This window comes from Symphalangus syndactylus, chromosome 11 (assembly GCF_028878055.3).
Source record: "Symphalangus syndactylus isolate Jambi chromosome 11, NHGRI_mSymSyn1-v2.1_pri, whole genome shotgun sequence".
NCBI classification, from domain to species: Eukaryota; Metazoa; Chordata; class Mammalia; order Primates; family Hylobatidae; genus Symphalangus; species Symphalangus syndactylus.
The window spans coordinates 22,219,631-22,247,424 of record NC_072433.2 but is presented as its reverse complement, the minus strand read 5'-3'; the positions used below and the strand labels follow the sequence as shown (position 1 = coordinate 22,247,424).

Sequence of the window (27,794 nt, the reverse complement as noted above, 5' to 3'; positions counted from 1 at the left end):
TGTGTGCTAATAGTTAGGCTGCTGTGCCCCATGTGGCCCTGCTGTGGTGGAGCGCTGCCCTTATGTCAGTGGGCAGGCCGAGTCTCGTGTTAAATTGTCTTTGGTTCAGTGTGATGGTCTTTGTCGTTACACTTTTCCACCCTTACCCCACAAAAGACACAAGCACGCATGCCTGCTGGGCCTTCCTGTTTTAAAAATGGCTTGGAAATACATCTCTCAAAGACAGTAACTAACCAGGTGAGGGTCCTCTTCCAACCCCCACAATTTATTTTTATTGGCTTGAGTGTTTTTTCTGCAAGACCAAGTAGTCTCTGGAATTGGTTGGGATTTGGTCTCGGCATTTCATACTTACCCACCCACAGGTAGAAACCACTCGTCATCACTGGCCAACGCACTGGGCCAGAGCTCTGAGTTGCTGGCATCTGCCATTTGCTTCCCTAGTTTACCAGAAGCTCTTGAAAAATGGAGAGCTCTCAGAGGTGGGTCATGTGTAGGATCAGCTTCCCTGTTTGCTTATTTAAAAGGCATTTCTGGCTCCTGGGTGAAACTGTAGTTAATTTCATTCTATCAAGTGCCCTGGGCTTTGAGAACACAGGCCGTTTGTGTTTCTGCTGTCGGCCTTTCTCCTTCTCCTCCTCTTGTTTTCTCTCTTACTCGCCTTGTCCTAAGTACTTTTTCTTTCATGTAGACAGAGACTTCCAAATTTTACATGCATGTAATTAAAGTTCAACAATTCTTTATTGACGACCTATTACATATAAGGCTTGTTATGAGCTGGAGAACATAGCTGATCACTGATGTCTCCTCTGCGCTTTCAATGTGGACACACTGATGACTAGACCAGCTCAGGCATTGGAAATAATTGGACCCGGACTCAGTTTACAGAGGGCGCACGATCATTCAGAATTTAAGAGACTTGTTTTGCTTGGAGCAAAAAGCATTATCCCCTCTTTACAGATACATCTTTGGCATTCATAGTAGTGAATTTCTGGGGCCAGAGAGGTGCACACAGCTTGCCAAGTGATAATATGGTTTTGGTGACAGCCTTTACTGCAACACTCACTGGCCTCATTTGATGGATCACTTTTTAAACCAAGTTTCGGGGTATTGTGCTTAACGTTTGCAGCTTAAGAGACCAAGAATATATACTGTCTTCAGCTTTCTCACTTGGTTTTGTTTTTATTTTGCAAAGTTGGCGTAAGGCTGCCCTCTAAATATAAAGTACCTTTTTTTTTTTTTGTAAATAGCTAAATTATATGCAATTTCAATGTAATTTTTCTGATAGCACTAAAATATGTTGTGGCCAGCTCTGAATTTCTGAAATACTGTTTTTATAAAATCAGCACACCCATGCTCTTTCTCCTTTTCCTTTTTACTGTACGTCTTGTTGACCGGATTTGGGGAAGGTATAGGAACTTAAAAGTATTTTAACTAGAGAAGTTAAATGTAAAAGTGCATCAAAACAAATGGGGGTGACTGAAAATTTTTTTTTTTTTTTTTTTTTGAGACAGAGTCTCGCTGTGTCACCCGGGCACCCAGGCTGGAGTGCAGTGGCGCAATCTCGGCTCACTGCAAGCTCCGCCTCCCGGGTTCACGCCATTCTCCTGCCTCAGCCTCTCCGAGTAGCTGGGACTATAGGCGCCCGCCACCACGCCCGGCTAATTTTTTGTATTTTTAGTAGAGACGGGGTTTCACCGTGGTCTCGATCTCCTGACCTCGTGATCCACCCGCCTCGGCCTCCCAAAGTGCTGGGATTACAAGCGTGAGCCACCGCGCCCGGCCCGGGTGACTGAAATTTTAAGTGTTGATGGAGGCATGGGGAAAATATGACTTTATCTGTCTAAAGGACATTCCCTGATGAAGGACTGTTTGGATAGGGGTTGTAAATTTCAGCAAGCTTTTTAGAAAGATGCTTTACAATGCAAGGGTAAAGAGAGGTCATTATGTATGAGCATGAAAACAGAACATAATGTTAAATGAAAAATGGAGTTTACGGGATAACATAGGTTGATTCCTTTTTGTCAGTATTTTTCTTACAGCTTTTAAAATATTCAAGCAAGGAGTTAGTGACTGGTGTCTCTGGCTGTTTTGGGGTTGCGATGTATTTATATGGACTCTAACAGAACGTCAGATGTGTGGCAAGGGCTCAGAATGGTGGTGATGCTTGTTGATAGAGATTTTAGCAAAATCACTAACAGGCTACTAAGAAGTAAATCTTGGTTGTCTTTTGTTCATGGAGAGGTTTTTTATTTGCCAGTATTCGTAGTTTGATTACTCTGTGATTCTCCTGCATTTTGCATTTACATAGAGAGGACAGGAGTAGTTCTCAGGGTGTATACTGTCTTGTTTTTCTGTTGGAACAGAGTTCTTGATTTGCCTTAATTAGTCCTCTAACAGTCTACAAAGGTCAGTGCCAATTGCCTGTTCATTTACATTTGTAATTGTGATGGCTTCTGATTACATATTCCTTGTCTTAGTCCTTCCTAAGTACGTGCTAGTGTGTCCTCCCCTATACACATACACACACACACACACACGCACACACACACACACGCACCCCAGAGTGGTGTGAAGGCCAAAAATCTGACTCCTCATAGAAGAAACCTTTGTAGCGACTGCCCAGCCTCACTGGAACTTCAGTGTCTGTTCTGGAAAGCCATCTTGGAGAGGCTGTTTCTTCTAAGTTAGGGATATAATGAAGCCAGAGTCAGGGAAATTACGTGGATACCAGGCAAGAAATCTGAGAGCCATTATCTAGGAGCCTTGTTGAACTGAGTAATTAAGGGCAATTAAACTTTTCTGCTTGCTCTCTGCAAAATATGCTAATGATCTGGTCTGCTGGAAGGTGGACATACGCAGTGCTGTTTCACTGCTGTCAGACGCTGCTGGCCTGGAAGGTCCCCCTGGAGAAGGTGTGGCATCACCAGGATGGTCAGGCGGGCAGTGGGTTGAGCGTGCAGCCTCCTACCCAGCCTCCTGTGTCCTGGCTGTCTGTTCCAGGACTTGCACCTTTTCAGCAGTTATCTAGACCTGGCTGCAGTGGCCTGAGTTGCAGTGATTCGTATTCACTCATTCTTTGATGTTCTAGATCCACCACTCATTCGTTGCGTTATTTTTCTGAGATGATGAAGCTACCAGGGTTTTGTGCGTGTTGTTTCAGCGGATGACACTGTGGCACCAGCTGTACACTGCCCTTCTGGTTAGTGTTGTTCTTGGTCAAGGGCTCCAGGCTGTCTTCCGTGCTATCTTCATGAGTGGGTGGCAGCGCTTGCCCAATGCCGCCCACTGGGAGAAGCAGTGATACTGTGGCCACTCACTGCCAGGGAGGGGTTTTTTTGGCACAGCAAAAAAAAAAAAAAAAAGGAAAAGGGGGTACCTGCTGGTGGTTCCTGGAATTAGGAGAGACAGTATATCGGTGTGTTTGTGTGTATTGAGGGGTGAGCATTGGGCGGGGGTCCTCTGTTTAGGGATGTGGGCATGCCAGAGACCCCCGCTGGCTCATCAGAGCCCAGTGACATAGGGACCCCCAAAGGAGCCACAGGACATCATACCAAGTGTTCTTTTTGTGAAACCTTTATTTCCAAACATCCCAAGTCACCTTCGAAAGGTGTATCCAAGAAACTTGAAAATTTGAAACTCTACCCTAAAGTGAATATGGATATTCACTAGCCAGTCAGTGGGTGTTTGTGCTGGGCTGGGAGTTGGGGGTGCTGTCCCTGGATTTCACTGGAGGGGAGAGACCTCCTAAAGCCGACAGTGTAGCAGGAAGTGGCAGCCGTCCTCTGCTGTCTCCTGCCATGTGTGCAGACCCCTCCCATATGGATACCCCATCACAGCCTCTGGAGTTCACACTTTCTCCACTGCCTGAATGGATGTTTCCTGAGAAATAACGATTTGCACCTGTACCGTCTTTAGGAATGTCCAAAGAATCCATTTCTAGGGCTACTTACATCCTATATGAAACTTGTTCCCGACCTTGGTAGGGGCCAGGGAGGAAATAGAACATGCATCTATCTCTCTGCGTACAGAAATAGCTCAAAGGCTTTTTCTCAGAGTCACAGATGTTAAGGAACCCCCTTCAAACTGTGACCCAATTATAAGAATTATGGTTCCAAATTATTTTTTTCAAACATTGACTAGCAGTGGAAAGTTTTGTGGCCTCAGTCTAAGCGCTACCCATACCTCCCTGGTTCCTGGGCTTTCTGATCCCCTGAAAGCCACAAGGAGGCTTCTCAAAATTCTCTATTAACGCTAAATAAAATTTTAAATCCGGTTTCTGTGTCATACTAACCAGATTTCAAGTGCTTCATAGCGTTATGGGGCTCATGGTTAACTTAGTACAGATTTCTAGAACAGTTCAGAAGGTTCTGTTGAACCATGCTCAGCTCCTCCTCACTGGGTTTCCTCAGACTTCTGGTAGACCCAGGCTAGGTTTTGGGCTACATTTTCCTTAATATTTTTTGGCTTGCATTTTAGAGAAGTGTGGTTCCCGCCAGCCTGGATGGAGTGTACATCTTTTCTTGCTGATCTTTCTCTCTGTTTCACAGCTTTTCTCAGTATGGGAGAACAGTCTTTAAATAAGCATTTAATTTTGCTTTTTTCTACTTATGTCTTATTCCATTAGCAGTTTTGAGGGACTTTGAAAGGACTTTGTAAAGATGTGTTTTTCAGAGTGGATGTTAAATGGCTTTTTATAGTTTTATTCCTCAAGACTATCTTGAGACCTTTTGTGTATATATTAATAAAAGGAGCCATTTATTGCTTTTAAAAGATCTTTGACCTCTGCTCTAATTAGAATATCAAAAATCAGACAGTGTGTGATTTTCTTGGTACAGGGCCATCTGTTGTTTGAACCCAAAATTTTATCCAAAATTGTCATAAAGTCAAAAAAGAATGTGTGTGTTTTTCACCCCCCGTTTCCATTGGTTGGCTGAAGCAACAGAAGTGTATTTTCTCACAGTTCTGGAGGCTAAAGGTTCAAGATCCAGGTGCCGGCAGGTTTGGCTTCTCCCGAGGCCGTGGTCCCATACAGCCTTGTCTCTGTGAGTCCCCCTGGTGTCTCTCTGTATGATTAGGACATACCAGATGGATTGCATTAGGGTCTACCCTAAAGGCCTCACGTTAACCTAATCACCTCCTTAAAAGTCCTGTCTCCAGTCATAGCCATATGCTCAGGTACTGAAGGTTGGGACTTCAACCTAGGACACTGGGAGGACCACAGTTCCGTCTATAACCCAGACTTTCTGATATCTGAGGCCAGTTTCTTGTTTCCTTTTCTGTGGTCACTTTGGGTGGGGCAGAAGGGTAGGACAAAAGGTGGTGGGAGAGATGAAGGGAGGTCATGGAGATCCTGGAAGTCGCCTGGGACAGAACTGTCAGCGCCCACCAGGCCTTCTCTGGTTTCCTGCTCTCAGCACACGGTTCTCAGTGCTGGCCTTGGCATGGGATTAACTACTGCGACCCTGCTGGAAGGGGACTCCAAATGAAGCCGGAAGTGCTCAAAGACACTTGTTAGGACAGGAAAAGGGGTCAGAGCCCTGTGTCCTCTGAGCCCATTTTACCATGACTCTTTCCTTGCCTGTCCTCACACAGCCCTTGCTGAAACCTCTCTGCTGGCAAACACCAAGAGGACTGACAGCCGGCCACATGGAGGAAGGTTCTTGTGCCTGTGAAATTTGATGGTCTTAGCATCGAGAAAAGCTGCCTTTGCTGAGGGTGCTCCAGCAGGCTGGCCTGTGTTAGGCTCCTGTTGGAGAGATTTATAGAAATAGAAACTCCTCAGCCGGGCGTGGTGGCTCACGCCTGTAATCCAGCACTTTGGGAGGCCGAGGCGGGTGTTGGAGACCAGCCTGGCCAACATGATGAAACCCCAACTCTACTAAAAATATAAAAATTAGGCAGGTACGGTGGTGGGTGCCTGTGATCCCAGCTTCTCGGGAGGCTGAGGCAGGAGAATCGCTTGCACCCGGGAGGCAGAGGTTGCAATGAGCAGAGGCCATGCCATTGCACTTCAGCCTGGGTGACAGAGCAAGACTCTGTCTCAAAAGAAAAATAAGAAATAGAAACCCCTCCTTGCTGCCCACTGTGCTTTTAGGGACTAAGCAGATCTCCCTGCGCTTGTGTGTGGTGTTTGTGCTCTGGTTGGGGTAGATACTACCTAGAGCCTTACAATTTTCTATGACCCGTTAGGGTGTAGAATTCAATATGGTGCCAGCTCATTGAGTGCCAGCTCATTGACTGGACTTCCATCCAAAGGATTTCAGTTGCTGGAAGTACCTGAAGGACTTTTTATTCCTTGGTTTTTTCTTACCCTGTGTTATATACTCCAGGCTGGATATGATATAAAGATCCCAGTGTGTATATTGTTACCCTGTGTAGCTTTCATTCGGAGCCCGTCCTTCACTTGCGCCTCCAGGGCAAATCACATACTGCTTCCCATGGCTCGTCTTTCCCAGATTGAGCCTGTGATGTGAGCCCCGAAGGCAGCCTCCACAGGGCCGTTCCTGTCCTGCACCAGCATAAAGCAGAGGCGAACTCGGGCCCTTCCTGGCAATCCTGGATGTCAGGTCGCTAGGTTCCCATTGCAGCAGCCCATCTGTCTCAGTGCCATGTGGCTAGTGGCTGCTGTATTGGATGTGCAGACAGAAGCCATTTTCTTCCCTGTAGAAAGTTCCTGAGGACAGGGCTGCTGTAGACAGCAGCAGAGTAGGGACTTGGTGCAGGGGCCCAGGGCCCAGGGCTGTGCTCTTTCCACCGCGTCTGGCCTCCTTGCTGCGGGCTGACAAACTCATCCATGGAACAAGTAGCACTTCGCCCCAGGGGTGGGATTCTTTGTGTCTAGAAAACAATGATCCATTGCTGGATTCTCTCCAGGATAGACATGAAGAAATCCTAAGACTGGGGTGAGCAAAGAGGCAGCAGTTATCTGTGACTGCACACTCCAGAGCGCATGCCTCAGGTTGCTCTGAGAAGTGGAAACAGTTTGCATGGTTTTCCTAATGTCCAAAGCCCTTTGTGACTTCCTTGTGTGAGTCCATTTCAGAAGCACTGAGAAACCCCACAGCATGGGGAGGGCAGCCCTGATCTGATTGGCCCTGGCAGGGGTCCTCACTGGAGTGGCTTCTGGCCTGTCACCGGCACTGGCACCAGTGAAGTGTGTGTGTGATGAGGATGTGGCCTGGCCATCTGCTATGCAGCCTTGAACCCAGCCCACATGTTTTTATGGCAATAACTGGGATTTTGTAGTAGATGTCAGCTGGACTTTTGGTGGGTGAGTTTTTGTTTTGTTTTGTTTTGTTTTGTTATTGTTGTTTTTGTAGAGACAGGGTCTCTACACAGGCTGGAGCGCAGTGGCACAATCACGGCTCACTGCAGCCTCCATCTCCTGGGCTCAAGTGATCCTCCTGCCTCAGTCTTCCAAGTAGCATAGGCATGAACCACCATGCCTAGCTAATTTTTTCATTTGTAGACAGGGTCTCACTATGTTGCCAGGGCTGTTCTTGAACTCCTGGCCTCAAGTGATCCTCTTGCCTCAGCCTCCCGAAGTTGTGACTTGCCCTGTTCAGGTTTACAAGTCCACTATAATTCAGGTGCAAGTTGCCTCCTTCACCACTCAACCCGTGGCCCCCAGTTAAGGAGGCCTCTTTGGGCAGGGAATAGAGGTGCCATGTCTCCAGCAACCTTGAGTACAGGGCTGACTGCAAGGAGGAGGGGCCTGAGTTGACCTGAACTTTGAAGAATCCACGCACGTGCTTCTCTGGGATCAACATAGCTCTTTGGGGCTCTCTGTTTTAGCCCAGGGATCACAAGTTTTTTTCTAAAAACTAAATCCTTTCCTAGTGACTCACTGCCCAAGTATGAAACACAGGAAAGACTTTTGTCCTTTTAACTTGAGGACGAGTCGTCTCTGCTACAACATAAACACCAGACACAAAGAATGAGAAATGAGCTGTGCTCAGGGTGTGTGCTATGATGACTAAGGCAAATTGAGCTTCTCCTCCTACACTGGACCCTCTGATGTGTGGTCACTTTCTGCAGACCGTGTTCATACAGAAGACCGTGATGTTTATTTCCACAATAAGAATTTGATCTCATTATTAGATACTGTAACAACAACAACAACAACAACACCTACACTGTGCCTTAACACCTTTGTTCTCTTGGTGGCCCCAGCGCTGCATGTCCAGAGGTCATTATCCCATTCTTGAGGGCTGATGACCTACTTCTGATTTCCATGTCTAGCTGGCCTTGGACAGACAGGCCTGATCGAATTCTGCAGCCATTTGATTCTCTGCGGACCTGTGCCCAGACCCCGGGCAGATCTGAAGACTTCCTCAGAACACATAAGACCAGGGAGATTTGTGCCATACCGGGCTGTTTTCTCTGGGCTTTGCTTTAATCAGGAATGTAGACTGTTTTTTGGTTTTGGTACATGGCGTGCAGGGGCAGGGCTTCCAGTTGTTTCTGTAAGGCATTTATTACAGGGCTAATTGGGAAATAGTGATTCTTTTTCAATAGCTATTTTGGAATCACCCCCCTTTCTTCCCCCCAAATCTCTGTTCCCCTTGGGATTGTCAGGCTCACGTTGAAAGACCCCCAGAGGGAAGGATGTTGGCATATATCATAGATATCTGGAAAGAATGTTTCAACCACACCTGGCTGCCGTGTGTGAGGACAAATTTAATTTATTTTAAAAATCTGGCCACAGGCGGCTTTTTCTGTTTGTTTCTTTAGGGGGGGAAAAAAATTGAAAAGCAGCAGCAAGCTATGGTTCACATTTGTTTTCTTCCAGATTGGACCAGCCAGCAGAAGAGAGATTATCTCTAAAGGATATGAAAGGTTTAATCATTTTAATTTTGTTTTTATTAAAGTTTATCATAACTTTTTTTTTTTCAACATGCCCGGGTAGAACAGAAGGAGAGAAGAGGAGGTAATATAAATATACAGAAACCCCCAAGCATTTGGTTAATAAAACTTTCCAACGGGCGATGCCTCGTGGGGAGGAAGTGGTTGGATGGCTGGGGATGGCGGGCGGACTGGGGAAGGCGGTGACTGCGCTGAATCGTAGCCAGCATCTTGCAAGCTTCCTGTCCAGTTCCAGCAGACACTTGTGGGAGCTCAGAGCTTTCATGAAACTGAATGAGAAGAAGCTCTGACTGTGGGCTTATTCCATCATGTTTCTCAAGTGAGACTGGATCCCTGAGCCATCTGTGGCTGAAGAAGTCTGAATTTACAGAGAACAATAAAATTTGCTTCTATAAGATTCTTCCACCCCTACCATCTCAATGAAATATTTGAACCCGGTTATTTTGAAAACCTGCTTTAGGCCAAAACCTCTGAAGTTGCATGCATGCACGTGTGTTTTATGAAGCGGCGAAGTTGGGATAAAAATAGCCTTAGTTTTTGGATAGAAAAACTATCCTATAAATTATGATGAAACTGAGTAACTAGGATGCTAGATTAACAGGATTTTAGGCTCCTTTTCCCTTTAGGACAGAAAAATAAGCTCATTTCAACATTAATTCAATTGTCAAAAATCACCTGGGCATGGGCTGGAGTTATCATCACAGGTGTTCAGTGCGGCCTCCCCTCTCTTCCAGGGCTGCAAAACTCTGCAAAGGCGTGACTGGAATTCCAGCCCTGGGACCAAGCAGGATGTTGCATCACCTGATAATGATGAAATTATCTTTACCATTATGTTCTTACAAAGGCTTGAAATTTGACTTGCACATTTTAGACATCGTTTTAAGCAGCAGGATTAAAGCATTGTCATCTCGTTACACCTGACTTAACGTGGCAGTTCAGTTAACCCTGTACCAGTCTTTAAGTTTTTGGCTGCATTAGCGCTTACAGTACTTTCTATGGCATTTTTATGGGCAGAATGGTTTATTCATCAAGGAGAAGCAGCTCTTCTAGTGAAAGCTGCAACTCCAGTTCCTTGAATGAAGTAGAAACTGCACTGAGGCTTCAACTTAGCCGTGTGAGCAATGACCTGGCCTCTAGCAGGCTGTGTAGATAGTCACATGTTTTATGAAGTTTCCCTCAGGGATTCCCGGGGCGTCTGGGCTGTGCCTCCTGGCACAGAGGTCTTCCAAGAGGAGCTGTGTTGGATCTGCAGCCTCCCTGCAGGGCTAGGCTCACAACCAAGCCAGGTCTCCCCGCTGGGAAAGGGACCCAGAGCCCAGTGGCTGCCCCCAGTCTGCAGGTATCTGCCGTATTCAGTGAGCTGTGTTCCAGGTGGAAGAGCGGCCAGGCCACCTTACTGGCCTGTAAGTTTGGAATTCTTCTATGGGAGTTCCCTGAACCAGTAAGGGGCAGTTTTCTTGGTTACTCTCAGCTACAGTTGTATGAACACTAAAACGGAGCAAACACTGGCCCATATCATTCTCTGTGAGCTTCTTAATGGGAGCACAGCATCAACAGGTTAGGCAGCCCCCTTTCAGAGGAAGAGAGACCTGACACCTCTCCTGTCCAGGACTTCTGTCCTGGGTTGGACTGGACGACCCCAGCAGTTGTGGTGTGTAGGTCTTGGTCCTTGTTTTTGATGCTGTATCACAGGCTGTGAAGACAGCAGAAGGTGGGGAAACAAAAAGGTATTCTTTTGTTTCACACCACTGAGTTATAGATCACAGAAACACTCCAAAGTGGCTTCAGTGAGTTAGGAGGGCATGGTGTGGTGGCTTAACACTGGCAATGCCAGCACTTTGGGAGGCCAAGGCAGGAGGATCCCTGGAGCCCAGAAGTTTGAGTCCACCCTGGGCAACACAGCGAGACCCTGTCTCAAAAAAAAGAGGTTTCATTTTTCTTTATATAAGCAGCCTTGGGAGGAGGGCAGTCAAGTGCAGAGGTGAAGGTTGCACTGAGTCAGCAGACATCCACTTTCCTTCTATCTTTCCATGTAGCCATTCTTACCAAGCACTTGTTGCCTCCTCATGGTCTAAAGATGGCTCCTCCAGGCCGGGCGCGGTGCCTCACGCCTGTAATCTCAGCACTTTGGGAGGCCTAGGCGGGCAGATCACGAGGTCAGGAGATGGAGACCATCCTGGCTAACACAGTGAAACCCCGTCTCCACTAAAAATACAAAAAATTAGCCGGGCGTGGTGGCGGGCGCCTGTAGTCCCAGCTACTCGGGAGGCTGAGGCGGGAGAATGGCGTGAACCCAGGAGGTGGGGCTCACAGTGAGCTGAGATCGCACCACCACACTCCAGCCTGGGCGACAGAGTGAGACTCTGTCTCAAAAAAAAAAAAAAAAAGAAAAAAAGATGGCTCCTGGATCTGAGCTCCAGGCGGGAGAAAGTGGGGCCGGTGAGAGTGCATGCGCCACCATAGACCACCTCTTTAAAGTTTCCTTCAGAGCCCCGCCCACTTGCTTTCTCTTACATCTCATTGGCTGGGACTGCATCATATGACTGTCCTCGGGCACAACAGACAACAGTTTTTGGCTGAGGATATTGTGCTTTGCATAAAGTGAGTGTTCTGTTAGCAAGGAAGTATGCTTATTACATACGAAGGCAATTAGAAATGTCAGCCATACGTCTTTTAAAAGATAAGAAGATTAAGTAAACTGTATTACGATTATGTGGTGGAAATCTGTATAGCCATTAAGAATAATGTTCTTGATTAATATTTAAGGATATGGAAGCAAGCTCCGTAGACTGAGGGGTGGGTAGCAAGACCCAAAACCACATATAATTGTCACAGTTTCCTTAAAAATATCTGTATGTATGTAGACAGCACTGATTATGGACAATTTTCATCTTCATACTTTTTCTGTTTCCAAGATTTTTGACAATAGGCACTTAGGCTTTTATGATCAGAAAAAAATTGGCGAACTTGAAGTGTAAGGAGTAGAGAACCTGGTAATTACTACCTCGTATATGAACTATACTTGATGGAAAAAATAAAATCAGTAATAAAAGGGAAAATCTATAAACACGTAGGGATAATGGAATGATGACGAGTAGCTGAGGTGGTACGGATTCATCAAGAACAAATCTCATCATACTAATAAGATAAAATGAAAGAACTTACGTGAATTCTCATTGAAAAGGGAAGTCGTGCAAATGCAAATTTATATTCTGGGGCCTCTAAATGTGCAGCAGAAACATTTGCTATTTTCTCCAAGCATGCTTTCAGAGTCATTCAGAGGCATTCTTTTCCCTTCATTCTTGCATTGGAAACATTGGGGCATGTTGAGCTTTGCAGCTGTTTATTAAACATCTGTTAGTTGTAAATACTGGTTGCTGTGAGGGAATATAAAAAGAACAGCATAAATGAGCCCAGCCTATGATCTTTTGGAAGGATGTGAAAAATACGCCCATCGAAGGTTAACAGGGTTCAAGATGATCTGTGGTGAGTACCAGAGAGTGGAACAGGAAGTAAATACTCTGGGCCTTCGAGGGTGAGGAATTCCTGGGCTGAATGGTGGGGAAACTCTAAGGAGAGGGTTAGGCTGAACCTGGAAAGATAAATCAGTAGAGACAGAGGAAGAGGACCCCAGGCTGTTGTGGGAGTTCAGGACTCTGGTTGGGAGCCAATGAGCAGGCCATTCTGCCTAAAGAGAGGATCTTGGGCAGGGCCAAAAATTGCAATCCCGTTTTCTTCCATCTTTGGGAAGTCTAGTTTCGCCCATCCCCCACCCCCACCATCTTTTGAAAGGCAAGTAGGTAAGTGTGAATATCATAGATTTCTTTAAAACAAATACATGGCCAGGCACGTGGCCCATGCCTGTAATCTGAGCACTTTGCGAGGCTGAGGTGGGCGGATCACTTGAGGTCAGGAGTTTGAGACGAGCCTGGCCAACATAGTGAAACCCTTTCTCTACGAAAAATACAAAAAAAATCAGCCAGGCATGGTGGCGTGTGCCTGTAGTCTCAGGTACTCGGGAGGCTGAGGCATGAGAATTGCTTGAACCTGGGATACGGAGGTTGCAGTGAGCCGAGATCGCCCCACTGCACTCCAGCCTGGATGACACAGTGAGACTCCGTCTCAAAAAAAGCAAAACACAAATACGTGAAAACTCCTATTTTTCTCATAATCTCTTAAACAAATTGAGAACCTAGAGAGTACTTTCACATGTTGAATTCTGACTAAAAAGAAAGCCTTAAAGATGGGAATAATATATTGATTTTGGGGCTATTTGTATTGGAGGGGAACTGCAAGTGCTGATAGGAGCTCTATTTTCATTGAACATTTTCCTTAATATGGAAACAATAAGTAGTAAATGAAATTTGCATATCATCTGAAGTATGCATAATATGTATAATTGCAATACTTAAGAATACAAAATTATATAATTGGACTGGGGATGTTAGGAATCTTACTTTAATTTCAATTTGTAATTCCTTAAAATTTTTTTTGTTTGTTTGTTTTTTTGTTTTTGGGGACAGAGTCTCGCTCCGTCGCCCAGGCTGGAGTGCAAGTGCAGTGGCGCAATCTCGGCTCACTGCAAGCTCCGACTCCCGGGTTCACCCCATTCTCCTGCCTCAGCCTCCCCAGTAGCTAGGACTACAGGTGCCCACAAGCACACCCGGCTAATTTTCTGTATTTTTAGTAGAGACAGAGTTTCACTATGTTAGCCAGCATGGTCTTGATCTGGTGACCTTGTGATCCACCTGCCTCGGCCTCCCAAAGTGTTGGGATTACAGGCATGAGCCACCGTGCCCAACCAATTCCTTAAAAATTTTTAAAATTTGGCCAGGCGTGGTGGCTCACACCTGTAATCCTAGCACTTCGGGAGGCTGAGGCGGGCGGATCACATGAGGTCAGGAGTTCAAAACCACCCTGGCCAACATGGTGAAACCCCGTCTCTACTAAAAATATTTTTTAAAAGACCAGGCGTGGTGGCTCACACCTGTAATTCCAGCACTTTGGGAGGCTGAGGCAGGCAGATCATAAGGTCAGGAGATCGAGACCATTCTGGCCAATGTGGTGAAACCCCGTCTCTACTAAAAATACAAAAATTAGCTGGGCGTGGTGGCATGGGCCTGTAATCCCAGCTACTTGGGAGGCTGAGGCAGGAGAATCGCTTGAATCCAGTGAGTCGGAGGTTGCAGTGAGCCGAGATCGCACCATTGCACTCCAGCCTGGTAACAGAGTGAGACTCTGTCTCAAAAAAAAAAAAAAAAAAAAAAAAAAATTAGCAGGGCATGGTGGCAGGCACCTGTGATCCCAGCTACTTGGGAGGCTGAGGCAGGAGAATCGCTTGAACCTGGGAGGCAGAGGTTGTAGTGAGCCGAGATTGCGCCATTGCGCTCCAACCCGGGCATCAAGAGCAAAACTCCATCTCAAAAATAAAAAATAAATAAAATGTTGATATAATTTCAGACTTACAGAAAAGTAATGTACTTTACATAGTAAGAAAATTCTCTCACCTGCATTCCCCAAATACTAGCATTTTACCACATTTCCTTTTTTGACTTCTCTCTCGCATTCGCAATCTTACTCTCTCCATAAATACGGAGAATAAATAGAAATATACACATTGCTATTTTTTTGGAACCATTTCAGAGTAAATTTCACACATGGTGCCCCTTGACATCAAAATAAGTTAGTGTGTATTTCCTAAGAACAAAGATATTTTACATAACCACAGAACAATGATCAAAATCAGAGAACTAACATTGCTATAAAACTATTAGGTTATTATAGTTCTTATTCAAATTTTCCTAATAATATCCTTTGTATGAAAAGAATATCTTAGATCACAAGGTATATTCAGCTGTCCTCTTTCATATTCTTTACTTTTTTTGTTTTGAGACAGAGTCTTGCTCTGTCGCCCAGGCTGGAGTGCAGTAGCGTGATCTCGGCTCACTGCAAGCTCCGCCTCCTGGGTTCACGCCATTCTCCTGCCTCAGCCTCCTGAGTAGCTGGGATTAAGGGTGCCTGCCACCACCGCCACCACTCCCGGCTAATTTTTTGTATTTTTAGTAGAGGCAGGGTTTTACCGTGTTAGCCAGGATGGTCTTGATCTCCTAACCCCGTGATCTGCCTGCCTCGGCCACCCGAAGTGCTGGGATTACAGGCGTGAGCCAGCACGCCTGGCCGTTTTTTTTTTTCTTTTTTCTTTTTTTTTTTAAGACAGGGTCTAGCTCTGTAGCTCTGTCACCCAGGCTGGAGTACAATGGCGAGATCTTGGCTCACTGCAACCTCCACCTCCTGGGCTCAAGTGATCCTCCCACCTCAGCCTCCTAAGTACCTGGGACTGCAGGCATGCAGCACCACATCTGGCTAGTTTTTGTAGTTTTTGTAGAGATGATGTCTCACCATGTTGCCCCGGCTGGCCTTGAACTCCTGGGCTCAAGCAATCTGCCCGCTTTGGCCTCCCAAAGTGCTGGGATTACATCTCACCTGGCCCATATTCTTTAATCTAGCATTGTTCCTCAGTCTTGCCCTTTTATGACCTTGACATATTTGAAGAGTGTAGGTCAGCTATTTTGTCAAGTATCCTTCAACTGGGTTTGTGTGATGCTTCCTTATGATTAGAATCAGGCTGTGTATTTTGGTAGAAATGCCAAAAAGAAAGCATGTTCTTTCTCATGTCTTGTTTCATGTGATACATGATATTGATTTGTCTCTTTATTGCGGGCATCAGCTTTGGTCAGTTAGTTATGGTGGTTCCTTCTGGGGTTATTCATTCTGAAGTTACTATTTTTTCCCTTTGTAATTAATGAGAATCTAGTGAGGAGATGCTTGCAGATGATTTAATAAGGAATTGAATTGTTTAAATGAGATTATTTTGAAAAAATGGCTAATAAAAATCAATAGGGAGAAATATTTGGCAAATGAAAGTGGTGGTCATTAAGGTTTATTTTTAGCCTATACTCTCCTTCCCAGTTTTCTAGATGATTAGGAAATTCAGCAGGCCAGGACTTTAAAAAGACTGGGAAGAATTTTCCGAAATGTCACTGATCATTGATGGTGTAAATGAGGAATGGGGTCTTTGGGAAGTGGACAAAGAAACTATTACAGAATAAGAAGGAAGATCATGTGTTACCTTGGACAGAGCCTGAGTAACAGGGTCTTAGGAATGTGAAAGTTGGTATTACGATAAATTGTAACTTATTTCTAACTCTTTTATTTAAGAAAAAAAAAAACACCTTTAGCTCTCATCAGTGTGTTCTGCTGTAACTGAGCCTTTGTTGGCGAGGGCTCTGGCTGGCTGGTCCTTGAAGGACGATGGCAGAGGGCTTGGTAACTGCAAGAGCGCACAGAAGGGAAAGTGAGGGCTCCGGGGCCAGGCTTGCTGTTTCGTGTTTCTAGTCTCCCAGTATTTTTTAAATGTAAGACCTGGTAATAGTATTTGATTAATTTTCCATTTTCTCTAGTAAAATTATTAAAAATTTGAAGTCCTTCCTGCCTTCCTTTCCATCTTCTCTCCCTTATCGAAGGAAACGAATGAGAAGGCAGATGTTTGCCCTGGGATGGCTCAGAAAGCATGGTCTCCTCTCCACCTTTCACCCTTTTTCTGTTACTTGGATTTTGGAAATACAGCCTTCTGATTTTTCTTCCTTTCATGTCAAATCACTGTCAGCTTTTTCTCCTGTCCATTCTTAGAATTCCTGCCAAGCCCCACTCTTCCTTTCTGGAGGTAATTATTCCTGCTTTAATCTCCAAGGCTGTACGTACAATAGGGTCGTTTCTCACAACTCCTGAGGTGAACAGAGGGCTACTGAGCCTGGAGAAGCAATCAAGGTGGAGGTGCCGAAGGTGACCAGGATGCTCTCTGTGCCTGAGGAATCTCGCTGTCTAACAGGAGAAGATTCCTAAGAAGCCTGCTGATGTGGACCCTGAAAACTGAAGATGCCAGTATGTAAAGGTCATGGGATGTAGTTGTAGCCAAAGATAGAGCTCGAACAGGTGGAGGGGGAGAAGCAAGGGCCAACGGGCACTAAGGACTTTCCCCACTAGGGAGTGCAGAGCCCTGAGATCTGGGGGACCTAAGTCACCTGATCGCCCCTTGTTTTAGAGGGTAAGACTGGCTCCCTGATGGAAGATGGAAGAATGTGAGGGAAAGCTTACATAAGCTTTCTGCAGGATGCCAGAGGGTCTAGGTTAGAGTGAGACACTCAGTGCTGTTTTTAGGTGGTTCCACCTGGGAGAAATAGGGAAGAGAGCACACGTAAGGATGATCTGAGGATGTGGGCTTGGGCCTTGGATGGGCTCTGATTCTCCAAGTGGGAGAGAACAAGATGAAGGGCAGGAATGGGTAAGAAGGGAGGGTGAAAATGATGTTATCATCAAAACCACACATACCTCCCTCATTCCCCACTTTTGTAAATGAATATAGCAGTGAATCTGTACCACTGACCCTTGCACCCAATTATATTTATGTATTGTTTATGTATCTCATGTTATTCCAAAACGATTGGACAGCCTCGTTTGACTGATTATTTAATATTTGCTTACTATTCATCCCTAAAATTGTAAACATCTTGGGGCAGGGATCATGTCTTACATTACTTTTGTCCAGAATCAATCCCACTCATCAGTGGCTCAGTCAGTTCCATGCTTCCTTGGGCGCCATCTTGTTGGAGCCCCATGGGTTCCTTGGCAGACTCTGTGTGGCTCTTGATATTGTCACCATTTTTTGCCTCCACAAACACCCTTTTCAGTGATTGGTGAGAACTTTCCAGAAAAACCGACTCAACTGGTTGGTGCAGTAAAACAGAGGTATCATTAGAAGAGGAAAGCTGCCACCTCAAGAAAATAGTGCGTGGACACAGACAGCATCCCTTCTTCTTTTTTTTTTTTTTTTTTTTTTCTCTGTCAAAGAGTCTACTCTGTGGGTTCACTGCTTTTCGCCTTGGCTAGAAACTTGACAGGAAATGACTACAAGAGCAAAAATAGATGATCCAATCAAAATAAATGTGGATTACATGTTTAAACTGGTGTCAACAATAAATGGAAGAAGAGTTTACTCATGGGTAGTCGTACTCCATGAGGGTACTAACGCATGGGATTACGATGTTGCTTCTTACAGTCTTAGATTTTGGCATGTTTTGTCTTCTGAAAGGTGTTCCATGTGTCTTGCCATCTTCCAGATAAAAGGGGACACACTTAAAAAATAGTTCTCATCTTCCTGCTTAGGATTAGACAGAGTGCACTTCTCCATTGCATAAAATGCACGTTTCCAGAGTTCTGCTCTGTAAGTGATGCTGTTAGTGCAGTTTTTTTCTTCTAAATTTTGTGTAACCACTCAGAGTAATCACGTAATATGCTACACTGACATTATTGACACCTGGTAGAGTAGAATTCATGCTGAGCTTCTTCCCAGCAGAGTCACAGATGACAGCTTCCTGTGGGGTTGAGGATGCCACCTGGACAGTCTCGTGCTGGCTTAGTGAGACTTGACACTGGATCTACCACATCATCTTTTGTTCAGCCCATGGTGGGAAACATTCATGCCAATGAGATGCACTCTTAATTACTTTCTAAATGGTTCCCTCTCCAAACCAAGAAAAGCAATACAGGCAAGATAATGACTGTTCATATTTTGCAGAACTTCCAGAGAGACGATAATTTAGGGAATCTGGATATTTCCTGCTTATCCCGTTGTTTCCAGGTCATTCTCTGGCTTCAGTTAAGGTGGAACTGCAGGTCGGTGGGTTTGTGCCTGTGTGGATGGGGAATGGGTGGGGTTGTGGTGGGGTTGGTTCATGTCACTTCTGTACACTGAAGATGTTCAAAGAGGTGACATGGCTCGTAAATGTCCTTGGACATTCTACTTAGACGCAGCGCCCATCTCATTTCTTTTTCCATCTCCTCAACTCTTGTGTTTCTTTTTCTTTCTCACTCAGTGAAGACTGGGGGCTTGCAGATCAGACCTGGTTGCAGGAGCTTTTATAAGTCACATAGGAGTTTAGATCCCAGCTTTTCTGAGCTTAGTGACCTTGGTCAAGTTATATAACCTGAGGATTTCTTACCTTTTCAGGTAATCTAATGAAAGAAATGATCCCTCACCCCAGAAGAATGCTCATGAATGCACATGCACAAAAAAATGTCTACATGTTTGTTTCAGGGGCTCCCATTTGCACCCTTCTTGAGCCTCAATTCTTTTACCTATAGAAGGGGACGCAAATGCACCCTCAGGGGGTCTACCTCAATAATCTTTGTTTGACAATTAAATGAGGGAATATACATAAAGTGTCATTATACTTAGCGTGGAGCCTGGCACATAGTGGGTGCAATCTTCTTTCTTTCTGACCCTCTCTCTCTGGCTACTGCTCTCACTCTCCCTCTCTGTACATCTGCCAAGGGAGAAAAGTTAGTCTTACTTCATTTTAGGATCATTTGTTAGGACAGAGCCCTGCCAGATTTTCATTTCATCTGTCCACAGTGATTTCTTTGTTCCTTTTTTTTCCTCCTTCCAATTTGGGCATCTCACGACCGCATCACGTTATCTTTCTGGGCTGCAACCTCAGTACATCCGTTTCCTTTGTGTGGAAGGAGTATGTTGAGCTCAGAGAAGTCCCGGGTCTCCCTCTCCCACTTAAGGCTGTCCCGGTGGTATGTGGAATCTTCAGCATGGCGTTTCCTCCATTGTGTAGGGCAAGGGGAGCCCTATGCCAGAGTTCATGCCTCAAAGGAGCATGAATGGCGTAACCATGACCTCAACCTGCAGGGCACACAGCCCCACAGAGGGCTCCTCTGTGGATATGGAAGCCTTGGTCAGCAGCAGAATTGGGAAGAGCCAGTCCTGATGGTGGAAGCCCTCATTTGTGATGAGTTTGGAGGTGACCCTGACCACCTCCAACCCACAGCCTTCCTCCTTGACCAGTCACAGGTAGTGGGAGGTACCCTCCATCTCAGTAGCAAAAACTTGGCTTCTCTTTCTGTTTCCTATACCTGCCCCCATAGCCTATGACAGCGTACTCCTTGTCAGTGTGCCCTTGGGTTGGCACATTGGGTGGGGACAAGATCCAAGTTCATTCTGGGAGCTCACCAGAGAGCGAGCCAAGCACTGCTGTTAACAAGGGGCTGTCACAGCCCAAATGCCTGATATGGCCCAGCACAGGGCCGCCATGAAGGTGAAGACAGATCCACGGCACTCAGAGCCCAACTCGGGGCTGAACGGGTTTATGTGTATAGTGAGGGTTCTGCTGGGCTAGTGGATGGCACCTTGGAGGGATCTCAGCCACAAGCCCTTTTCCCATTGGTCTCTTCCCCTTCTGACCTTACCTGGTTCTCAACTGAGTCCTCAGTCTTGTGCCCTGCCTGGGCACATGGAAGTCATCCGTAAATACTTGTTGGTGAGACTCTTTCAAGTCACAGGTTCGTCTTAAGAAAGTGAAAGCCTCTCTGTCAGGTTCTTAAGTTAATGTTTCATCTTCTATTTAAAACAATTCATTAGGGTGGTTCAGCCAGCTGTCAGTATCCTGACAGTAGGCAGGAATGCAAAATCCACTTTTTAAAATAGCCTCATTGGAGAGGAATATTGGCCTCACCTAACACCCATTCGGGCTCTCTTGGCTGGAAATGCACTGGCCCACATCTTTCTTTGCATCCTCCAGGATTACAGGACAGTCTCATTTTTCAGGTGGCATCATCACAACTCAAATTGAGCAACACTTCCATTAGATTGCCCTAGGCATCATCTTCAAAACTCTAACATCTGGATGTTTCCAAATAGCCTGTCATGTAGATGATCGATGGCTTTCATTCTTGGCTGGTTTCTGATATAGGCCATAGCTGTTAGGATTGGAATTGGTGGTCCTGATGTGCCACTATGTGACCAGCTGATCGATAACATGGGTGGCCATGCAGTGAGGCCCAGGAGTGTGGGCCACCTGAGAGGTCAACTGCTGCTCTGTCCATGGTATTTGGTGCTTCATTCACAAGTTTAGAGAAAGACTTCAAAGCTTTACGTGTGTGTCTATTGATACATGACAGTCTGTTGCCAAGATACAATGCTTAAACTGTTTGGGTGGCCCGGGAATACTTTCACATCTTCCTAAGACGGGCGATGAACGCCCCCTCAAGACTTCCTGCAAAGACAAGAGAGTGCGACGCCCTGAGTTGCTACTGAATGATTGATGTGGTCTTGTTTGTACATGTGCTTCTGTGTTTTCTAATGTGTATTTAATGAAGCTTCCCATGTGCCAGGTATCTTCAAAGCCCTAGAGACATGGTGGTCAATGTGGGTGGCCAGGCCCCAGCTCTTGTGCAGCTTACATCAAGAAGGGCTTATGAGGAGTAAATCAAAAGAAAAAAATATAAGGGTCAGGTAAAGAATTAAAATCAAACATAAGATGGGTGACTAGGGGTTGATGGGGTACCTGTTGTAGAGGGATAGTCAAGGAAGGAAATTTTTTTTTTTCTTTTTTTGAGACGGATTCTCGCTCTTTCGCCCAGGCCGGACTGCAGTGGCGCTGTCTTGGCTCACTGCAACCTCTCCCTCCCGGGTTCAAGCAATTCTCCTGCCTCAGCCTCCCAAGTAGGTGGGACTACAGGCAGGAGCCACCACCCCCGGCTAATTTTTGTATTTTTAGTAGAGACGGGGTTTCACCATGTTAGCCAGGATGGTCTCAATCCCCTGACCTCGTGATCCACCCACCTCGGCCTCCCAAAGTGCAGAAGGAAGGAACTTTTTTAAAAAAAATAAACCTTCTGTGTTCCTGTGTTGGATAATTTTAAACATATCCGTAAGTAGAGCATGAACCACCAGACCCCATGAACCCATCATCCATCCTCGGCAGATACCCACTCACAGCCAGTCCTGTTCCATCTATACACTACCCCTCACTCCCTGCTTCCCTTTACTCAATTATCTTCAAACAAATCTTGGTTATATCATTTCATCCATATTTCTTTCTCTCTCTTTCTCTCTCTCTCTTTCCTCTCTCTCTGTCTCTCTCTCTGTCTGCTGTCTGTCTCTGTCACCTAGGTTGGAGTGCAGTAGCATGATCATAGCTCTTTATAGCCTTGATCTCCCAGGCTCAGGCCATCCTCCTGCCTCAGTCTCCTGAGTAGCTGGGACTACAGGCACGCACCACCATGCCTGGCTAAAATTTATTTTTTATTTTTTTATTTTTTTGTTTTTTTTTTTAGTGCAGATGAGGTTTTGCCGTGTTGTCCAAGTTGGTCTTGAATTCCTGGGCTCAAGCAATCCTCCCACCCTGATCTCCCAAAGCACTGGGATTACAGGTGTGAGTCACCACGCCTGACCTGTATCTGTCTTTTTTTTTTTTAACAAGACTGCAATATCAGACCCCTAGAAATTATAAATTCATGGAATCATCAAATATTGAGTTCATCTTAAAAATTCCCTAATACGTAGATTATTTTTATGTATTTTAATTTTCATTTTTGTAGAGGCAGGTTCTTGCTTTGTTGCCCAGGCTGGTCTCAAACTCCTGGGCTCAAGCAGTCCTCCACCTTGGCCTCCCAAAGTGCTGGGATTACAGGTGTGAGCTGTCATACCCAGCCTAATACATGTGTTTTTTGATAGTTGCTTTGTTTAAATCCAGATGCCAACATGGTGTTCACATTACATGAATTGGTATGTCTCTAAAGTCTCTTTACCTGTATGTTCCTCTTCTAACCTTTTTTTTCCTTCCTTGCAATTTTGGTTGAAGAAACTGAATCATATATCCTGTAGGATCCCTGCAGTCTGGATTTGGATGTTTTGATGATTATAGCCCCATAGCATTGTTTAACATGTTGTTCTGTCCCCCTGTGTTTTCTGTGAACTGACAGTTACATCTAGACACTTGATCTGATTTAGGGGCAGTTTTACTTTTTCTCCATGGCTGCTTCAGGTGTGTTAGTCAGTGTATCTGATCAGGAGATTCATGATGTCTCAGTGATTCTTTTGTGATGTTGTTAGCCATTGATGATCATTGCCCAAATCTCCTATTTTATTTGGAGCTGGCAAAATGATGATATTCTCATTCTATTATTTCTTCACTTACTAGCTGGGCTACTCCTTATCAAGGGAAAGCTTTCCCCATTAAGTATTTGTTTACCCTGAATACTGCAAAGGCAGGTTAAATGCTAAATCTTTAAGGTGGTGACATTTAGGCTGTGACCTGACTTGACCTTGAAGAAGGCAGGGAACACAGCAGGCTTAGGGCCTGGTTGGTGCAAAGGCCCTGGGGCAGAAGGTAGGCCAGTGCAGTTGGTGTCCTAGGGAGGGCTGAGGTGGGTGGCACCTACCACCAGACCCACCTTTGTAAGCAGGGTCCTAAGTTTGGGGTTTCAGTGCTATGGGAAACCCTTGGAGGTATTCAGCAGTGGCCTAACGTGATTGGTTTCCCTTGAAGTTGCATGGTATACAGGGAGTCACACAGTTCCTCCCCACAGAGCATGTGGTCTCAGGGAGGGGAGGACACAGACAATGAAACAGAAAATTCCAGTTCTATCTATTCTTTTTTTTTTGTTTTGTTTTTTTGAGATGGAGTCCTACTCTGTTGCCCAGGCTAGAGTGCAGTGGCACGATCTTGACTCATTGCAGCCTTTGCCTCCCGGGTTCAAGCAATTCTTGTGCGTCAGCCTCCCTAGTAGTTGGGATTACAAGCTCGTGCCACCACACCCGGCTAATTTTTGTATTTTTAGTAGAGGTGGGATTTCACCGTGTTGGCCAGGCTGGTCTTGACCTCCTGACCTTAAGTGATCCGCCCGCCTCTGCCTCCCAAAGTGCTGGGATTACAGGCATGAGCCACCGTGCCCAGCGGGTTCTATCTATTGTGCAAATTTAAAAAAATATGTGGACCTTCAGGTTAGGCTTTCTGGTTCTTGCATCGTTTGCATCTTGGTAATTCCACATTTTCAGATGGAGTTTTTCTCTGAAGTATTTCTCCATTCCTGGAGTCTGGTTTTCCAGGAAGCGTTTGGGGCTTCCTTGGGGGTATTAGGTTGTTCTCTTGCTCTGGTAAGCTTGAAATTGCCCAGGTATCAGGATTCACTGGTGTAATGAAATGTGCACGTGGATGGGGAAAACAGTCTCTTTTTCTAGACTCTTGAGGAGTAACCCACCTCCCAGGGAGGGCTTGTCCTTGTGTTCTGGGGCTGCACCCAAAACAGGATGGCCGGCCAGCTTCTGAGTGGCTTCTCCATCCTGGGGGTTGGGTTCACATTGAATTATTACTAATGTGAGAGTTTCCACCCGATGCTTAGAGGGAAGATCCAATACCCTCTTATCTTTGTTAATATTCTTGATATAGAGATTTAAATATGCAAAACGAGGACACACCATATGGCTGTGTGTGACAAGACAGCCCAGCGGCTGTAGGAGACAGTTGGTACCAAGCACTTCCAGAAGGGTGATGTAGACACAGCACAGGGGACACAGGTGTCTGCCAGGTGGATGGCAGGTTAGGGGGTCATTTGGATGGGAGAGGGAAGGTGCGTGAGAAAAGCATCTGCTGACCCGTTGCTGTTGGCCAGGTAAGAGAAGATGAAGAAAAGTGGTGGCAAGTGGTGTCTGTAACCCTGAGAGGCTGTAAAGTCCACTTTGTGCACACAAAAAATAAATGCATTATTTTAAACTGTCAGACCAGGGATGGATTTTTGAGAGCTGTCAGAGGAACAGCCAGGCTTGCGCAAAGATCGAGAAAGGACGGACGACTGAGCATTTAGCCAATCCCTTCCCTGAGATGCTGTGCTCTGTGAGGGTGGTCCACAGGGTGGCAGCTCCAAAGGGGACTTAAAAATTTGTAAATTTTGGCTGGGCGTGGTGGCTGACACCTGTAATCCCAGCACTTTGGGAGGCTGAGACGGGTAGATCACTTAAGGTCAGGAGCTCAAGACCAGCCTGACCAACGTGGTGAAACCCTGTCTCTACTAAAAATACAGAATTAGCCAGGCGTGGTGGTGCATGCCTGTAGTCCCAGCTCCTCGGGAGGCTGCGGCAGGAGAATCACTTGAACCCAGGAGGCAGAGGTTGCAGTGAGCTGAGATCGCGCCACTGCATTCCAGCCTGGGCGACAGAGTGAGTGAGACTGTCTCAAAAAGTAAAAAGTTTGTAAATTTGGAAGGTGGTTTGGAGGGACACGTGTTTGATATTTGTTAAACACTGAAAAGAAAGAGGGGGGAAAGCGGGCAAGCTTTTAAGAATTGTTGACTGTGTGGATTTGGAGCTTCCTGGGGGAAAACAGAGCCATTCCACCGAGCCTGATGGAACAGGAAGCGGGTGTCTGCGGCACCATTCCAGAACCACCTCTGCAGGGGCACCAGCTGGAGGGGCTCTGTGTTTTCCTCCCAGCTCTAAACAGAAAGCCGTTTTTCTAGATGGGAATCTGGATCTGTTAAAATATAATCGGTGACGAGACCAGGATTGTTTATTTAAGTATGTGGAACGCTGAGGGAGTGTTGTACTTCCCAGCTGGGCTAGGAGCTGCAAACGTCCACCACGTCGAGGGGCACAGAAATAAGAACTGGTCACCCCTTCAGAGATGCCCGCATAAGGTCCTTATAAGCTTCTCTTCTCCTTGTTTTCGTTGTTATTTATCTTCCATTTCTGTAAACTAGCCTGTCTTATGGCCTGGGGGCTTCTATCTGTGATACCTTGGAGCGGAGTCCTGTTTCTGTAAACTCTCCTGATCTCAGAAATGTGAACACAGAGTGGCCCGATTGTGTTCTTAAGGCCATTACCAGAAGTGACCACAACCCGGCTGTTCATTTCCTCTAACCCATGTCCTGCCGCATTCTCCCCTCACTGGGCAACTCCTTGTAGACTAAAGGATGGTCTCAGTAAAGCTCGTTTCTGCGCTGAATTTTCCTTGTACTCCAGTGGGGACAATGAGTTTTAGCCTGTGGTTTCTTCTGTTGTAATTTATATGAAGTTAAAGCTATATTTCAAATCCCTAAACGTCTTTATTTCCCTCTATGGGAGACAGAAAAAAGTGGGGCCTTGTAAGTGGACTTCCACATGTCCAAGTTGGGAATCTCTTCCAGACTTCCAGAGACTAAACATGGCTGTAAAAGAGGAGTTGGGAGAAGGCTGAGGGATTTTGTCTCTTGCCCCCTTGCGGCCTCTCTGGGACGATAACGGCTGTCATAGAAATCCAGACCCACAGGCAACCCTTTGCCCCATTTCCACCCACAAAGAATGGAATCCAGAGAACTTTCTCGCCTTTTGGACATGAAGAGAATGGCTGAGTTGGTGACAGGGGAAAGAAAGAGGATTGGCCTAACAGTTTGTTTATGTGGGCTGCCTGTTTCTGGAGAGCGTCATCTTTTCTGTAGAAATGCCCTTCTGTGGGTTGCTTTAAAAAAAGAAAAACAAAGATGAAAGTTCTCATTGCTTTTTGGAAGCATCAAGCTGTGACCTGGTTGGAAGAGTCCAGTCAGTGTGGGGAGGGCTTTCAGAGGCACAGAAGCCAGAGGGCAGAGGGTGTGGAGGGAGCCTGGGAATACCCCGTGCTGGCCAGTCCGGCCTGGCTGCCAGCTTGGGGAGCTCAGGATCTGATTGTGAGAAGCAGACAGAAAGCGAAGTTGAGTTGGGCGCAGCTTTGTGGATGAGCTGTCTGAAGCTGCCGTGTTTGGTTTGGCCTGAAGCTGAGCAGGAGACCCGGCCAGCTTTCCAGAAGGGAGGCCAGCCCCACCCGCCTGCAGGGCCTGGGGCTCTGCCCTCTGTGTCGCCCAGGTTGCAGCAGCTCGTGCATAAATGGGGCAGCCAGGTCCACATCTCTTCCTCCCTCTGCACAAATTGGAAACGACTAACCTTGCCATATTTAGTGCAGCACTCACGGCTGCTCGCCTCCAAGGGGTAATCATGCAGGCATAAATTCGGAAAGTTGCTAAGCTATGAGCAGTCTTATGAGCATTAAAAGTGTCCTCTTTGCCAGAAAGGTCATTCATAACTTGGCTACCCTGCTGATGTACAGCCAGTGATATTGATTGATTAATGTATAAAAGCACCAGATCCATTTGCTTCTATGAAAGAGAATAAAGTGCAGTCGAGTCTCTCTTTATTTTCACCTCATCCTTTTGTTTGAAGGACATTTTTCCCCCCTCTTTTTGTTTTGCCGGCTATGTTTAAGGGGGTTACAAAAAACCAGTTTCTGCCAAGTAATGTGTTCACAAAGGGAACATTGATTCACATCAGTGTCGCTTGAATTACCCTTAAAGGTTTGCCAAGGAGTTGCTCTTATATTAACCTTCTGTTCATGAAGGAAGAAATAAATAAATAAGTCATAAAGTCAGCCTCGTTGCTTTGGATTTCATTTTGGGCTTTGATCTAAAATATTTTCTTCCACGGCTGCTTGTGGTGAAAGGTGTTGACCAGAAAGGCCCTTGTTAGTTTTTAGGGTATGGGATGGGGGCACCAAGGGAAGTAAGCCCACCCCTGCCACCAGAGCGGCCCCCCACCGCACCAGATCAGGGAAGAGAACGCCGAATTTACTTCCAGCACAAAGATTAGTTCTGATTGGCTGCCCCGCCTTTCAGGCTGAGGAGCTGCGGGCCCTGGTCCTTGCTCTCTTACTGGGGCAATTCACACTGTCAGGTGTTGGAAACGGCAAGAAAACCCTGCCTTTGACTGAAAGATGAAGGATTTTGGTGGGGAAGGCAACTTTGCTTTTTAGAACCAGTGGCACGAATTATACAACCTTCAGAGTCATCCTTAAATTTCTCATTTCTTTCCAAACCTAGCAGGGCTGCAACCTGAAGTTGGGAAAAGACAACTCCTCAGCTTTTGTTAACTTGGAATTAAGTTTGTTTTGTTAGTGTTTTGTTTTGTTTTGTTTTTATCAATTACAGAGACAGGGTCTTACTCTGTCACCCAGGCTGGAGTGCCGTGGCACGATCGTGGCTCACTACAGCCTCATACTCCGAGGCTCAAGCTTTCCTCCCGT

At 45.9% G+C, this 27,794-nt stretch overlaps 1 protein-coding gene and 1 long non-coding RNA gene across 3 annotated transcripts in view; one reads left to right on the top strand and one right to left on the bottom strand.

The window, feature by feature from the left end:
* The window catches only part of ZFHX3 (zinc finger homeobox 3), a 316,950-nt gene that overhangs the window by 213,964 nt on the left and 75,192 nt on the right, over positions 1-27,794 (top strand). The window lies entirely within an intron of this gene.
* Positions 8,900-12,238, bottom strand: LOC134731698 (uncharacterized). Its single transcript, XR_010114172.1, has 3 exons — positions 12,031-12,238; positions 9,541-9,666; positions 8,900-9,223 (listed from the first exon to the last, which is right to left on the bottom strand). It is a non-coding gene; the product is annotated as an uncharacterized lncRNA (long non-coding RNA).